The sequence below is a fragment of the Gopherus flavomarginatus genome, chromosome 3 (genome assembly GCF_025201925.1).
Source record: "Gopherus flavomarginatus isolate rGopFla2 chromosome 3, rGopFla2.mat.asm, whole genome shotgun sequence".
Lineage (NCBI taxonomy): Eukaryota > Metazoa > Chordata > Testudines > Testudinidae > Gopherus > Gopherus flavomarginatus.
The window spans coordinates 131217066-131233575 of record NC_066619.1 but is presented as its reverse complement, the minus strand read 5'-3'; the positions used below and the strand labels follow the sequence as shown (position 1 = coordinate 131233575).

At 44.4% G+C, this 16510-nt stretch overlaps 1 long non-coding RNA gene across 1 annotated transcript in view; it reads right to left on the bottom strand.

The window, feature by feature from the left end:
* The window catches only part of LOC127046830 (uncharacterized), a 727940-nt gene extending 714392 nt beyond the window's left edge, over window positions 1-13548 (bottom strand). Inside the window, exon 1 of the long non-coding RNA XR_007773209.1 lies at window positions 13131-13548. This is a non-coding gene — a long non-coding RNA (uncharacterized LOC127046830). The remainder of the gene's footprint in view (window positions 1-13130) is intronic.
* Between the last annotated feature and the right edge of the window lie 2962 nt (window positions 13549-16510).

Here is a 16510-nt window from a genome sequence, read left to right as displayed (position 1 = left end):
ATTATTGAGGTTGCAGAGTCAAGCACGTTAAAGTTAGGAGATGCCACAATTGCTTTGCATTATTAGCGCTGTCCCGCTGTGCTTATGCATTATGATGCAGGGCCAGAATCTCATTTACATGAAGGCTTCCTTCTGCCACGCTCACAGCGTTCAGGGGCCTCCAAGTGAGTATAGATGCCCACAGTGCAGCCTTTTCACACTGGCAGCATGGTGCAAAGGGGATTTTGAAGCCGATCCTCGTTTACTCTGAGGGTAAAATCCTGCCCCCCCATCAAAGTCAATGGGAAAAGTTCATTTATTTCAGCAGGGTCACCCTAACGCTTTCCATCATGCTGCTAGGCTGTGAGGTGGCAGCTCTTCCTTGGCTTTGTTTTTAAGTAAAAATGTTAAAGTTAATGGCCAATGTTGTCCCTCCCCCCACCCAGTTAACTCCCTTTACAGATAGCAAGGGACTTCCCTGTATAGGGTGGACTGCATGGGGAAATCAGAGGAAAACACTGGAAGAATTTGCTAAGAACTTCCCTGAGCAAAGACAGGTCTTCTGATAGTATAGAAGCTGTGACAAAGAGTTGTTCCGTGGCTGAACATTGATCAGATGGCAGGTAATACACTTACTGTTAATTACTAATTAAATCATTACTGATTTGGAACCAAGTTATGGAACATGCAAAAAAAAGTGCCTGGGAGGAATCCTGACTACCCTACGGATTGCTTTTGCTGCAAACTGTTGGATGTACTGGTTTCCTGGTGTGCAAACATCAAACGTGCATAGTCGACTTAGGGCTGTTGTGCCAGCCAGAGTGACCACGGTTGATGGCGTCGCACCAGGCATCGTGTAGCAAAATTCCCAGGTCTGGGTCAATCCTGCCAATCCACAAATCTCTGGAGTGGCCCCACAGGGGACGCCAGGTAGGGAGCAGGACATGCACCCTGTCTCATGTCAATGGAGCATTTGAGAGCATGGTGTGTTGCAGTGTTTTCCATCCTGGTGATGTGGCCAAAGACGATGCAACACCACCACTGACTATTATGATCACCTGAAGGAAGGCCAGATCTCTGCAAGAGTGAGACATTTCACACTAGATCAAACCACTTTAGGTTCCGGATTTGGCACTGCCAACACATATGGGATGCCACGAGCCACCCCACATCTGCCAATGAGGGTGCTCAGGTTTCTGACCTGTACAACAATACAGAAAGTACACAGGTACATAGATCTGATGTGCAATGCACGTTAAATAGCAGTAAGGAATGATGTGGCTACAAATTGGGCCCCCTGCTCCTTTCCCCCCTAGATGAGCAAGGAATGTGTGGCTGCTTGACTCTTTCCCCATCCAGCTACAACAACAGGCCAGCCAGTGTGGAGTGGGGGGAGTCATCTGCACCAGGGAGAGGGGCTGGCTCAGAAAACTCCTTGACTGGAGCAGGTCAGGGAGCAAGCAGCCAGATCGTAACGCTGTGCGTCTCAGTCTTGTTCCTGCTCTTCTCCAGAGCTAAACTAGCGTACCTCCGACAAACTAACAGAGGGTTGGTAACAATTTGGTAAAATGGAACTCAGGAAGTGCTCCCTGAGAATGCACTGCAGCTTTACGTGCCGGCCCTCAGCCTGCAGAGACACTCAGCTGCTGGGCTAGACACCTCTATGCACAGAGTCTGCCATGAAATGCCAACACACCCTTAACTTCTTAATGCTGCCTGGTGTCAAGCTAATTACATTGTCTGCTAGACACAGCCAGAACCTCCATTCAGAGCATATGGTTTAAGTAAGTGCAGGACATGCCATGGTGGGTGTCAGCTGGCATAACAAATTGCTGTTCTGGGCAAATAAAAAGCCTTTTTCAAATCCCCAACTCTGCAACCTGAGCCGTCAAAGTGAAATGTTGGAGGCTGGAAATGAGTGACCCCCCACACACACAGAATGAGCAGTATGCAGTAGGAGGGTAGACTCTGCCTGGGTTTTCAATCTGGGGGTCACAACCTCGGGGGGGGACCACAAAGAGGTGTCAAGGGGTCATGACCACCCTGCCCTTCCCATATGGCTAAATGGCAGGTGGCACCAGGAAGATGGGTTTGGGGGAAGGGGGCAGAAAACAGCTGCATGGAAAATGTTGAGGCCCACACTACTGGTTAGAATCAGCATGACACCTAATGTGATGCACTGACCAGGCAAGGCCTTCTCACCAGGAACTCACCCACGCACTGATCTTTCTGAGCTGCTCTCAGACGTTTGTGCTAGATGCCTAATATCAGAGGAGTAGCTGGTTGAGTGTCACTAGTGCAGCCAGCTGGAAAAGCAGGGCCTGCCCGGCACCCAGGATGCCAGCTGCCACGGGAAGTGGTAGGGGCATGTGGCACAGACATGTATAGGCATCGAGTGGGATTTTCAAAAGAACTCTACATTGGCTGCCACTGAAATGAATGGGAAAAAAAAGCCCATTGACTTAAATGGAGCAGAGCTAGTCCAGTGCTGACTGCCGGCCAAAATCCCACACTAAGTGTGTAGTCCTACATGTGTATGCTGGAGGTGTCACATGTAATCAGAAGCCTTAGCAAGGAAGTAACGCCTCGCAGGTGGCCACTAGCTAGCCAACAGTTCTCCCAAAAGGAAAAGAGGAGCAAAAGGGGATCAATATTTCATTCGTGCAATATTTCCATGATCTCTAACGGCCCATAAAATCAAGTGATAAGTGCTATAAAACTTTAGCACAAGAGCTGGCCTGGCCACAGCGAACTTGTTTCTAAGGATGGCTGTAAATCTATGGATTCAATGGCTTGGTTGCTGTGGTACTAACTCAGTGCCTCTAATCTAGTTGATTGAACTACCAGAAAAGAGTCCCTCTTACTTTAATTACAAGAGAACACATTCATCTAGAGGGGGGCTGACTAGTAGAAACCAGCTTTACAAATTCCAAATTGGAAATTACAATCACTTAAATCCAATTAGCACAAGTTAATTTAGATTTCAAGGTCACTCTACACTACACTCCTTCATTTATTTGGCCGTGTTTTACAGCCTGGCCTGGATTTGAACATTTGCGTGCCTCTCATAAACAATTACTGTTTCCATTCTAGGCCTCTGGCTGCTGCACTCACCATTTTTGGGAAATTGCTGTCTGGCAAGTTATCAAAGGGTTAGTGGATTATGAAATTTATGGCTTCATTTAATTGAAAAATCATCTATTGGCTCACCAGCATAACTGCACTGCAGTGTTCTTGTGTTTGCCCCATAGCAACTGTAGTAGGTTCACATGTGCAGGAGAGCTGCATGCTAGAGATGTCGTCCTCTTCCTTGCAACATGACCAAATAATATTGCTACTCATTTAGACCAAACATGAAACTTGCACTATGGCTACACTGCCACAGTAAGTCGACCTAAATTACGCTACTCAAGCTACGTGAATAATATAGCTGGAGTCGACATAGCCTAGGTCAACTTACTGCAGTGTCCACACCATGCTGGGTCGATGGGAGACACGGTCCTTTCCATCCTATAATCTCTGTAAACATAGGCCAAAAACTTTCTAAACCTGGTGCTTAAAGTAAATCACCTAAACAGATTTGTTCTGACATTAATTCCAGCACTTCTGACAATGAGACCACTTTTCTATTTAGGTGCCTACATATGGATTTAAGGAGTCTAATTTCAGGCACCCTGGTTTGAAAGATGAAGCCATGACACTTCCACACCAACTCTAATGTAGGAATCATTAGGGCTGGTTAAGCTTTTCACCCATAGTTTTTATATAGCTTTTTCGACACCACAAGAATTCGTGGCCAGTGCCAGCTTTCTCTGAAAACTTGATTGATTTGGGACTGAATGATATTATTGACTTCTTGTCCTGTGCTCTAACCAGTAGGTCATCCTAAACTATGTCTGGCTGATACGTATCTTGAGTACAAATGGCCTGTAGCTCTCATGCCAACTCTCACTCTTGGAGTAGCTAAAGCTCTGTCCCACTTCATTTTCACATGAAAACTTTCAATCCCATAAAAAATCAAAAAACTAAATGTACCGAAAAACAACACCAAAAGTGTTATCTTCCAACAGCCACTGAGGAATCCGCAGAAAGAAACTCCAGGTTAAGGGGGAAAATGAATCAACAGCAGCTAGCTTCATGCTAACAAAGTACCAATACTGCTGTGCCTGCCCTGAGCAAAAGTCACTCCCCTTTTTCATGGATGCAAACCGGGCTAATCAATTTCAATACACAAAGCCGTTTTCTTCCCATACAGTAGAAACATTTTTCAAAGGTCAAAAGACAACTTGCCCTGCAGCAAAATGCATTCTGTAATTAATGTGCTCATTTGTGTATGAGGATTAGCCTCTATCTAAACACAATTCATTCTGCAGATCAACATTTTGTGCGCTCCTTAGATAATCAACATTTCCATATTTGCTCTCAAAGCTGCTGGGGTTGGCAAGACCCTGAATGGAGCTGTTTCTGTTGATACCAATTAGTCATGCTAGGGCACGGAAGTACAAAGGAAATGATTATTGCCACTTACTTTAATAGCGTTAGTGATGCCTCAACACTGCAGCAATCCTTGTTACAGTCAAAGTTTATTACCAGGAATGAACCAGTGCACCTGAGGGTCTTTCTTGGCCATGTGAAAAGCGTTAAACCAAAATGTATCGTGTGTCAGCTTTAGAAAGGTCTTTGCTTGGTTCATATAGTGAATTTTCCCCTCCCTACCCATTAGCTTGAGGCGCATATGGAAACAGCACTGATGCCTTATGTGCATTGAATATAATGTCTTGTGGCCTATGAGAGGAGAGTGGTTATGACTCAGCTGTCAAGCATGCAGCGTAATACTCTGCTTTCCTTCTGCAGCTGCTGAATTTCAGAGTGCTCCAAAGGGCTCTGATAAAGATGGCTGTGAAGTATCTGATAACCCATTTCAAAGAAAAGCCGCAAAAGGAATATGTCTGCATGGTGAATGCTTTTTCTGCTCTCTGTTTCAACTTTCATATACCTCAACAAAATATTTGTTTAATCATATTTACTTGGGATGGGAGGATGCTTTCACCAAAATCCCATATCTTCATGTTTGCCCACAAAAGCGTGAGTTACTGAATACTAATGTTGCTATTTTAAAGCCTTTCTTGACATTTAAATGTGCCTATTTTAGACTTGCTCTGAAAAAAAAAAGGAATATCACTGTAAGAGCTATTCTTACCTCTTGGATTGGACAAATGGACTATAAGATAGATAGAAAGCTGGCTAGATTGTTGGGCTCAATGAGTAGTGATCAACAGCTCCATGTCTAGTTGGCTGCCGGTATCAAGCAGAGTGCCCCAGGGGTTGGTCTTAGGGCCAATTTTGTTCAACATCTTTATTAATGATCTGGCCGATGGGATGGATTACACCCTCAGCAAGTTTGCGGATGACACTAAGATGAGGGGAGAGGTAGATACGCTGGAGGGTAGGTCCAGAGTGACCTAGACAAATGGAAGCATTGGGCCAAAAGAAATCTGATGAGGTTCAACGAGGACAAGTGCAGAGTCCTGCACTTAGGACAGAAGAATCCCATGACTGCTACAGGCTGGGGACTGACTGGCTAAGCAGCAGTTCTGCAGAAAAGGACCTAGGGGTTACAGTGGATGAGAAGCTGGATATGAGTCAGCAGTGCACCCTTGTTGCCAAGAAGGCTAAGGGTATATGAGGCTGCATTAGTAGGAGCATTGCCAACAGATCTAGGGAAGTGATTATTCCCCTCTATTGGGCATTGGTGAGGCCACATCTGGAGTATTGCATCCAGTTTTGGGCCCCCCACTACAGAAAGGATGTGGACAAATTGGAGAGAGTCCAGTGAAGGGCAGTGAAAATTATCAGGGGGCTGGGGCACATGACTTATGAGTAGAGGCTGAGGGAACTGGGCTTGTTTATTCTGCAGAAGAGAAGAGTGAGGGGGGATTTGATAGCAGCCTTCAACTACCTGAAGGGAGGTTCAAAGAGGATGGAGCTTGGCTGTTCTCAGTGGTGGCAGATGACAGAACAAGGAGTAATGGTCTCAAGTTGCAGTAGGGGAGGCCTAGGTTGGATATTAGGAAACACTATTTCATTAGGAGGGTGGTAAATCAATGGAATGGGTTATCTAGGGAGGTGGTGGAATCTCCTTCCTTAGAGGTTTTTAAGGCCTGGCTTGACAAAGCCCTGGCTGGGATGATTTAGTTGGGGTTGGCCCTGCTTTGAGCAGGGATTGGATAGATGACCTCCTGAGGTCCCTTCCAACCCTGATATTCTATTATTCTATTATTCTAATGACTTATTAAAAGGCAGTGGAAAGCTATAGTTTATACATCTAGCTCAGATTCTTCTGAACTCCTTATTTGCTCTGTGAAAGTGTTAAACATGGTACTTTCAGAGTGAAGAACTGTCCTTTTACCAAGCAAGCTGAGAGAGTACAACTTGACAAATGTTTTAGAGCTGTGTTTTTACATTTTTCAAATAAGCCACATTTCCAAATGTGACGTGTATAAACTTTTGAGATAAAAACATACTTACAGTTTCTGTAAAGTGCTTTTAAAGATAGCTTGGTGATCGTTAAGAGAAATGACATGTTATACAGCATACTGATTCACCCAACTTCGTCTGTCATTCTGACTAAGCTGCAGCCATTCAGAATATTGGCACAGGAAGAGAGAAAGAAACATCAAGTATGTAACTGTCAGGCGAGCCCTCCAGGAGACCTTGAGTAAAGGAAGTTTTAGTGAATGATCATTATTAAAAATAGAATTTACCTTGAGAGATTTTAATTTTGAATAAAACATAAAGAGCTAAAGAAAATTCTCCTCAGAGGTCACCGCCTTCCACTGAAGAAGTCAGTGATCTTGATTGCAAAAAGCAATAAACAAATGTTGGTCTAGATTTTCTGAGGTGACTAGTGAGTACGTGTACTCTGCTTAAGAAAGCTGATTTCCAGGGGGTGGGTGGGTGCTCTGCTTTTCCAATCTCTTCAGGAAGTCTTAAGTTGGAGACTTAGAAATAAGGTATCTCAAATCATTAGGCACTTCTGAAAGTTTCTACTATTGTGTTTTCATCTCACTCTTCCTTCACAGGGACAGGCTTTCAGGATGCTGCCAGACCTGCACGACAATTGTTAGTACTGACCAGACCACTGCTGTATGTTTCAAAGCAAATACACTCCTAGTGGGGCTGGTTGCCAGCCCAAGTGCAGCACCAGTCCCCTATGTGTTACCCAAAGCCTCCTTGGCCATGTGTTGCAGAATGGGTCTTACTCAGGCAAGGTCTGGAAAGTGGAGCAAGCCCAGAGGTTAGGTGAGCTAGCGTGTTTGCCATTCACACTCCGCTGCCACAGACAGGGGTGCCACAGAGGCTATCTAGCTACTGCACAGGACCCCCCCAACTCTGCCCCCTCCCAAATTCAAGTGCTCCAGACAAACAGTCCACCTTCCCTCCCCTACCCATGCCCACACACAGCCCAGTGCCTTCCCCCAGGCTAGCTACCACCAGTGCCCCCCTTGGCCTACTCCATACTAAGGGGAGGGGACGCAGGTGCTGTTGTCCCACTCAGGTGCCGTTGTCCCACTCAGCTTCCCCTCAGTCTGAGTGGAGCCACCTCCCTGGCCATGGCCAGAACTTGCTGAGTCCTCCCTCCTCCAGGCTGGACCTGAGCCCAGCCTGAAGACACAAAGCAGTTGTCTGCGGTGAGGAGGATGGAAGAGGCACAGCCTGCCCCACGAGTAGTCATCCTAGGTTCCCATCAACCCAATAGATGGCTCTTGTGTGGATGGCCTTGGGGAGATGGGGGTAATAGAGCCTTGGCTTGGCTTAACATGGACCTGAGTACAGCTATCTCTAGTCCACAGAGAGCAGCTCTAAACGAGGCTGCAACCCACAATCATTTTCCCCTGCACGATCTGGTTAACAAGAGCACCTGCCTAGCAAACAATTTCAATTACAAGGGACAAAAAGCAGCAGTGCTCCTAAATTCTCCCAGTCAATAAAGCAACAGAGTAAGGCTGAAAAAACAAACTGTATTTACTCTTCCATTTCAAGCAATTGTGTCAACGTGTTAGAAAGCAGCTCGTTTAGAGCTTACCGCAGTGTGAGGTGGATTGGAGGTTAAGCGGCGTGAAATGAGTAGTGACTGCCAGTGCTATTCAATCAATAGACTCCATTACAGTTCCAGGGGAGTGAAGGGGGGTTGCCTTCTTGTTGGCAATGCATAGTTCTCTGTGACAAACAGAAAGGGAAATTGACAATGGTCTCCACACATACCATGATACTTTCAAACACACTGGCCTTTCCTGGCATACTGTGAAGACAGAAGTAGCAGTGTTGCCCAATGGACTGGGAGTTGGACTAAAGGTCTGTCTATGCAGGGCCGTCCTTAGGATTTATGGTACCCTAGGCGGGATTATTAAGCTGGTGCCCCTGTGCCTGTCTTGCTCTTAGCAACACAAACATAAGCTTACAGTATTGGAAAACTTGCCACATGCATGTTATTAAAACCAGTTTAACTTAATTAAGCACACTGTAATGCTGATGGACTAGCACAAAAGAAGTAGCACAATATAGAAAAAATTCTGATTTGACAGAATGATGCAAATAATATAATTTTTTTAATTTGTCAACATTTTATTGGAAATTTCTATGAAGAGGTATTGAAATGAGGATTTGTTTTTAATTAAAAGCAATCTTTCTGGCTTTTTTGGCTGCAAAATCAGTATTAATGTCATTGTATGACAAAGACAAAGTGATGTCTTGTTTGATTGCAAGAATAGCAAGACCAATCAAGTGTTCCTGACTCCTTGTAGAGCGGAGATAGTTTTTAATGAGCTTTAGTTTTGAGAAACTCAGTTCTCCTGATGCTGCTGTTACAGGAATTGTCAGTAGAATACGAGTGGCAATGTACACATTAGGATATATGTCAACAAGTTTGCTGGTATGAGTAAACTGTACAAAGTCCATCATCGATTTTGCATCTGGCACTATTGATGACAATGTACTCAATTCTTCATACAATTCAAGTCCATTTAAATCAAAATGATCGCCGTGCTTCAGGAGGCTCTCTAGGTCAGGGGTCCCCAAAGCGGGGCCTGAGGGTGCCATGGCGCTCGCTGGGGCCTCTCAGTGCACCCGCGTACTGGCCGGCAGACGAGCATCCGCCGAAATGCCACTGAAATTCGGCGGCATTTCGGCAGCAACACCTCTGGATGACGCCGCTTGCTGCCAACAAGCAGCGTCATCCAGAGGCATCGCCGCTGAAATGCTACTGAATTTTGGCGGCATTTCGGCGGATGCTCTTCCACCCCCACGGTCCTTCATCTGGCACCTGCCAGACAAAAAAGGTTGGAAACCATTGCTCTAGGTTCTTGCACTTTGTCTTTAGTTGCTCTTGTTTTCCTATTTCATTGAATTTAGTCCAGCTCAGCCCACCTACCAGCTGAGTGAATGGAACCCCAGGCCGACAGCGGGTTGAGTGGCTTAGTCAGGGTATCAGCCGCTGGCCTGCTCAGCCCGCTGCCAGCCTGGGGTTCCTTGGGGGTCCCCAGGACAGCAGTGGCTGCTGAGTGGGGCTGGTGGCTGGGACCCCAGTTGGCAATGGGGCAGCAGCCGGAACCCCAGAGCAGCGGCGGGCTGAGCCGCTCAGCCCACCGCTGCTTGCCACCAAAAATCAGCTCGCGTGCCACCTTTGACACATGTGCCATAGGTTGCTGATCCCTGCTCTATACATTAGTACAGAGATGAGCATATTATAGTTGTTGGAGGGCTCTATTTAGCAGTAACAGGGCTATAGCAAAGTCAGTCAACATTTTTTGTTTCTCTGATGAAAACTGGCTCACTCCCTTCCCCATACCAAACACAAATAAGTTGTCACAAATAATTGTCAACAACTTAATTTTCTGTTTTTGGCCAAGATATTGATTTTTTAAAAAAAAATATTGAAATTGAATTCAGGATTGTTAGCAAGCATTTTTGGCGAACAAATTTGTTAAATGACAGTCTAAATGGCAACACAGTACTGCTTTCATGCTTGGCTCACCCCCCCAGCCTGCTGGTCCAACAGCAGCAGTAGAGGAGGAGATAGGTGGAAAACTGCAGGACCCCAAAATCCACCTCTTTGGGTGCAGAGTGGCAACAGCAGCAGCAAACCCTCAGGTCTGATCACATGCCAATGGGCACCACCGCCAGCCAAACAGACCATGGTGAAGTTAGCACAGCATCTGATCTCAGAAACGGGGCACCCATGGAGCCACAGCAGCTCATCCTGCCCTGTGCAGCTCTCTCCCCAGATGAGATGGATCACTGCCAGCCCGGCGAAGAGACGCGCTCCCTAGCTAAGGTAACCAGATCCAGATATCCTGATTTTATAGGGCCAGTCCTGATATTTGGGGATTTGTCTCATATAGGTACCAATTACCCCCACCTAGGGTGACCAGACAGCAAGTGTGAAAAATCAGAACGGAGGTGGGGGGAATAGGAGCCTATATAAGAAAAAAACTAAAAAATCGGGACTGTCTCTATAAAATCGGGACATCTGGTCACCCTACAGTTGAGTTCCTTTCCTCACCCCTTCCCAGAGACCACAGCAGCTAATCCCCTCCCTCAGACTGTGCTGCATTCGGCTCTCTCTAGGACCCAGCAGCCCTGCTCTTACATGCTCCACTGCTTCCCGTCTGTCCGGGCTCCCAGCAGAGCGGTGCCCCCAGACCTAGTGGTGCCCTAGGCAGCTGCCTATTCTGCCTATGGCTAAGGACGGCCCTGTGTCTATGTTCTAGTCGGGAGTATGAATGGGCAGCTCATGCAGACAAATCCGCCCTAGCTGAGCTCTAGCTAACATGCTAAAAATAGAAGTGAGGCACCATGGCCCAGGCTTCAGTGCAGACTACATAAGACCTCCTGCCCCCTGCATATGTCCTCTCTTGTTCAGCCAGTCCTGGAGCTTATGCTGCAGCATCTTCACTTCTAACTTTAGCGAGCTACCTAGAGTATAGCTTGCACAAGTACATCTGCATGAGCTGTGTCATAAACAGAGTGTTAAGGGTTAATGTCTCTTATATCTGTAAAGGGTTACAAGCAGGAAACTGGACACCTGACCAGAAGACCAATCAGAAGACAAGATACTTTTAAATTCGGGTGGAGGGAAGTTTGGGTGTGAGTTCTTTGTTCTTCTCTCGGAGGGTCTGAGAAAGACCAGACATTACTACAGGCTCTCTAAGTCTCTTTTCAAGTAGTGAGTAAAAAACAGGCGGTTTAGACTTTTTAATTGTTTTATACTATTTGCATTTGTGGATCTGGCTGGTTAACTTTTATATGTGTAGTTGCTGGGAATATTTTGATTTGTATTGGTACTGGGGGGAAAGTCTCTTTCTGGTATCTGTAAGCTATAGGACCCTGTATATTGACATCTTGAAGTTACAGAGATAATTCTTCACTTTTTCCTTTCTTTTATTAAAAAATTTCTTTTTAGAGAACCTGATTGATTGTTTTTTCTCTGTTTTCCTTGTTTTATCCCAGGGGATTGGGATAACTCACCAGGACGGGTGGGGAGACGGGAGGGGGAGAGATAAAATCTCTCTCTGTTTTCCTTGAATCTGTTTGCCTCTTTGTGGAAGGGAAGGGAGATGCTTCTCTGTATGGTGATTTAAGAGGTTAGATCAGTATCTCAGGATAGTCCAGGGAGGGAAGTTCTGAGAAGGGGAAGGTGGGGGAATGGTTTATTTCTCCTTGTTTTAAGAATCCAAGGGGTCTGGGTTCTTGGGGTCCCCAGGGAAGGTTGGGGAGGTCAGAGTGCCCCAAAACACTATATTTTTGGGTGGTGGCAGCCTATCAAATCTAAGCTGGTAATTAAGCTTAGGGAAATTCATGCTAGTATCTCATTTTCTGAACTCTAAGGTTCAGATCTGAGAAAGAATGCTATGACAAGCTGCCATTCACACCCTCGGCTGCCAGGTAGATGTACCCTGAGACTCAAGCGACCTGACTTCTCTTTCCAGCTCTGATGTTGACTTGTTGAGGAACCCTGGGAATTTATTTCAGCTTTCTGTGTCTGTTCCCCTTCCTATTCTATCTATTTAGATCATAAGTTGAGCTGGTCAGGAGTTTTCTGATGAAATGCATTTCTATTGGAAAATGCCAGTTTGACAAAACCAGAACAGTTTATGGGAAAGGGTCAGTTTTGACCCATCTCCCGATTAAAAAAGCTAGTGCTTTCTGGCTGGCAAGCAATGTCAGCTATATTTATATCTACTATCTATTTTAAATTTGACAACAAGACACTCCAACCTATGCATTTAAGGAAGATGACTTACTTTTTTGGTGGTCCTTTGGTCTTGTGCCCTAGAACTTTGCATTAAATATGATCTTGTCAGTCCAAACTACCCTACCTGTTTTAGCTTGATGCATATATGAAAACTATAGTGCTCAGGCTTTCTCACTATGCAATATACATTTCAGGCTTTAGAGACACAGTTCAATGAATAAGAACATTTTCCTTTTTATTCTTTTTCATCTTGACTTCTAATCTTTATCATTGGCAGGCTTCTTGTTAAAAATAACAGCGGATAGAACCCTGCTGCATTATGGATCCTACTTAATCAGAAGTGAGATGAAAGAGCTGCTTCTGAAAAATAGCAAAGAATCCTGTGGCACCTTATAGACTAACAGACGTTTTGGAGCATGAGCTTTCGTGGGTGAATACCCACTTCTTCTGATGCATGTGGTGGAGATTTCCAGGGGCAGGTATATATATGCTAGCAAGCAAGCTAGAGATAACGAGGTCAGTTCAATCAGGGAGGATGAGGCCCTGTTCTAGCAGTTGAGGTGTGAAAACCAAGAGAGGAGAAACTGGTTCTGTAGTTGGCAAGCCATTCACAGTCTTTGTTCAATCCTGAGCTGATGGTGTCAAATTTGCAGATGAACTGAAGCTCAGCAGTTTCTCTTTGAAGTCTGGTCTTGAAGTTTTTTTGCTGCAGGATGGCCACCTTAAGGTCTGCAATAGTGTGGCCAGGGAGGTTGAAGTGCTCTCCTACAGGTTTTTGTATATTGCCATTCCTAATGTCTGATTTGTGTCCATTTATTCTCTACAGAAAAGGATAAATGGACACAAATCAGACATTAGGAATGGCAATATACAAAAACCTGTAGGAGAACACTTCAACCTCCCTGGCCACACTATTGCAGACCTTAAGGTGGCCATCCTGCAGCAAAAAAACTTCAGGACCAGACTTCAAAGAGAAACTGCTGAGCTTCAGTTCATCTGCAAATTTGACACCATCAGCTCAGGATTGAACAAAGACTGTGAATGGCTTGCCAACTACAGAACCAGTTTCTCCTCTCTTGGTTTTCACACCTCAACTGCTAGAACAGGGCCTCATCCTCCCTGATTGAACTGACCTCGTTATCTCTAGCTTGCTTGCTAGCATATATATACCTGCCCCTGGAAATCTCCACCACATGCATCTGAAGAAGTGGGTATTCACCCACGAAAGCTCATGCTCCAAAACGTCTGTTAGTCTATAAGGTGCCACAGGATTCTTTGCTGCTTTTACAGATCCAGACTAACACGGCTACCCCTCTGATACTTCTGAAAAATAGATTAAATAAACCAAAAGCCAAGCAGGTTACTTACTTGCCTGCACTAACTCTTCATAGACCTGTGCTTCAGAGCTCAGGGTTTATGGACATTTAGAGGGGTTGCTATAGGAACTAAGAGAAAGTAGGGAGCTCACGGCAGTTTATAGGATTTTTTTCATTTTATTCATCTTTTTAATGCTAGTCTACACCTGTGAGTGCTACTCGAGTTTAAAATGGAAAGAAAGAGATGATGTGGCAGACATAAATTGGTATCTGCTGATAAAGGTAAGAGGTAAAATAAAATTCAAATAAAAGAAATGAGAGAAGGAAAAAGTCCCTAGAACAGTGACTAAGAGAATATTGGATCAGAGCCTCAGCCCTGGTAAATTATAACTCCACTGATTATGCTGACTTTCCCCACTTGAGGACATGCCCTCTAGAGGCAGTGATCTGCATTTGGCCAGGCAAGCAGTTCCCAAGCATAGGGACTTTGGGAAGAAAAGTTTCAACACACCTGCTAAGCTACTTTTCTCCCAAACCGCCCACCTGCTCAGTAAAAGAGCTGTAATACATTTCCCCAGTCTTTGGTGCCATCTGCACTGAAAAGTGCAGCTGTGGCATGCAACAAAAGTCAGAGAGGCATATACTGGAAGGGAATTCAAGAAGAAAGAACAAATATTTCTGCATTCATCACAGCTACTTACTAGGCCAGAACTAAGGTATATGTGGATTTTAGGGCTGTCAAGCGATTAAAAAAACTAATCATGATTAACTGTGCTGTTAAACAACAATAGAATACCATTTATTTAAATATTTTAAATGTTTACTACATTTTCAAATGTATTAATTTCAATTACAATGCAGAAAACAAAGTGTACAGTTTTCAGAGTAGCAGCCGTGTTAGTCTGTATCCGCAAAAAGAACAAGAGTTTGTATTACAAATATTTGCACTGTAAAAATGATAAACAAAAGAAATAATATTTTTCAGTTCACCTAATACAAGTACTGTAGTGCAATCTCCTTATCATGAAAGTTGAATTTACAAATGTAGAATTACGTACAAAAAAACCTGCATTCAAAAATAAAACAATGTCAAACTTTAGAGCCTATAAGTTCACTCAGTCCTACTTCTTGGTCAGCCAATCACTCAGACAAACAAGGTTGGTTAAAATTTGCAGGAGATAATGCTGCCTGCTTCTTGTTTGCAATGCCACCTGAAAGTGAGAACAGTTTGGATGGCACTGTTGTAGCTCGTGTTGCAAGATATTTACATGCCAGATTACATATGTCCCTTCATGCTTCAACCACCATTCCAGAGGACATGAGTCCATGCTGATGACAGGTTCTGCTTGATAATGATCCAAAGCAGTGCAGACTGACGCATGTTCATTTTTATCATCTGAGTCAGATGCCAACAGCAGAAGTTGATTTTCCTTTTTGGTGGTTTGGGTTCTGTAATTTCTGCATCAGAGTGTTTTCCTCTTTTAAGGCTTCTGAAAGCATGCTCCGCACCTCGTCCCTCTCAGATTTTGGATGGCACTTCAGATTCTTAAACCTTGGGTTGAGTGCTGTAGCTATTTTTAGAAATCTCACATGTTATATATGAAGTGGGGGGAAGCGTAGCTCCCTTTTATGGACACCCAGACAGCCAGTTAGCTATAAAATCCCTGTTAGTAGCTGTTCTCTACTTGCTTTACCTGTAAAGGGTTAAAAAAAACCCATAGGTAAAAGGAAGGGAGTGGGCACCTGACAAAAAGAGCCAATGAGAGGGCTAGAGCTACTTAAAATTGGGGAAAAAACTTCCCCTTTGTCTGTCTGTGGTTGTTTTCCAGAGAGAGGGGACAGAGTAGAGACAGGGCTGGAGCTATGCTGTAAGAACTTTGAGCCAGGTATGGGAAATCATCAGATCATTCCTAGAACTACTCATCTGAAACCCCAGACAGGTAAGTAAATCAGGAAATGTCTAGGAAGATGTGATTAGGTTTATTTCTTTTATTTCTTATTGGCTTGTGGATTCCCCGGTGCTAACCCTCAAATGCTTTGTTTTGCTTGTAATCATTAAGCTGGACCTCAAGAAAACCATTCTTGACGCTTAATTATTCTATTTGCTCTTTTTAAAACTATCAGTAGACTAAATTCCAAATATATTTTCTTTCTTTTGGTTTTTAATAAAATTTACTTTTTAAGAACAGGATTGGGGTTTTGGTGACCTAAGAGGTTTGTGCACATGTTGTTTAATTAGCTGGTGGCAACAGCTGATTTTCTTTGTTTTTCTTTCTCAGCTTTTCCCTGGGAGGAGGAGGGATAAAAGAGCTTGAGGGTACCCCACAGGGTGAAAATTCCAAGTGTGCCTTTCTGGGTTCTCTAAAAAGGAATATTTTTGCACTTGGGTGGTGGCAGCATCTACCCATCCAAGGTCAGATAAAAGCTGCAACCTTGAGAGTTTAATACCAGCCTGGAGTGACCCGTATTAATTTTTTTTTAAGTCCTTGCAGGCCCCACCTTCTGCACTCAAAGTGCCAGAGTGGGGACTCAACCTTGACAGGTACCTTCTTTGCATTTTGTCAAATCTGCTGTGAAAGTATTCTTAAAATGAACATGTGCTGGGTCATCATCCAAGATTGCCATAACATGAAATATATGCAGAATGCGGGTAAAACAGAGCGGGAGACATATAATTCTCCCCCCAAGGAATACAGTCACAAATTAAATTGATGCAGTATTTTTTTAATGAGCCACACCAGCATGGAAGCATGTCCTCTGGAATGGTGGCTGAAGCATGAAGGGGCATACAAATGTTTAGCATGTCTGACACATAAATACCTTGCAACGCTGGCTACAAAAATGCATGAAAATGCCTGTTCTCACTTTCAGGTGACATTGTAAATAAGAAGCAGGCACCAGTATCTCCCATAAATGTAAACAAACTTGTTCGTCTTAGTGATTGGCAGAATAAGAAGTAGGA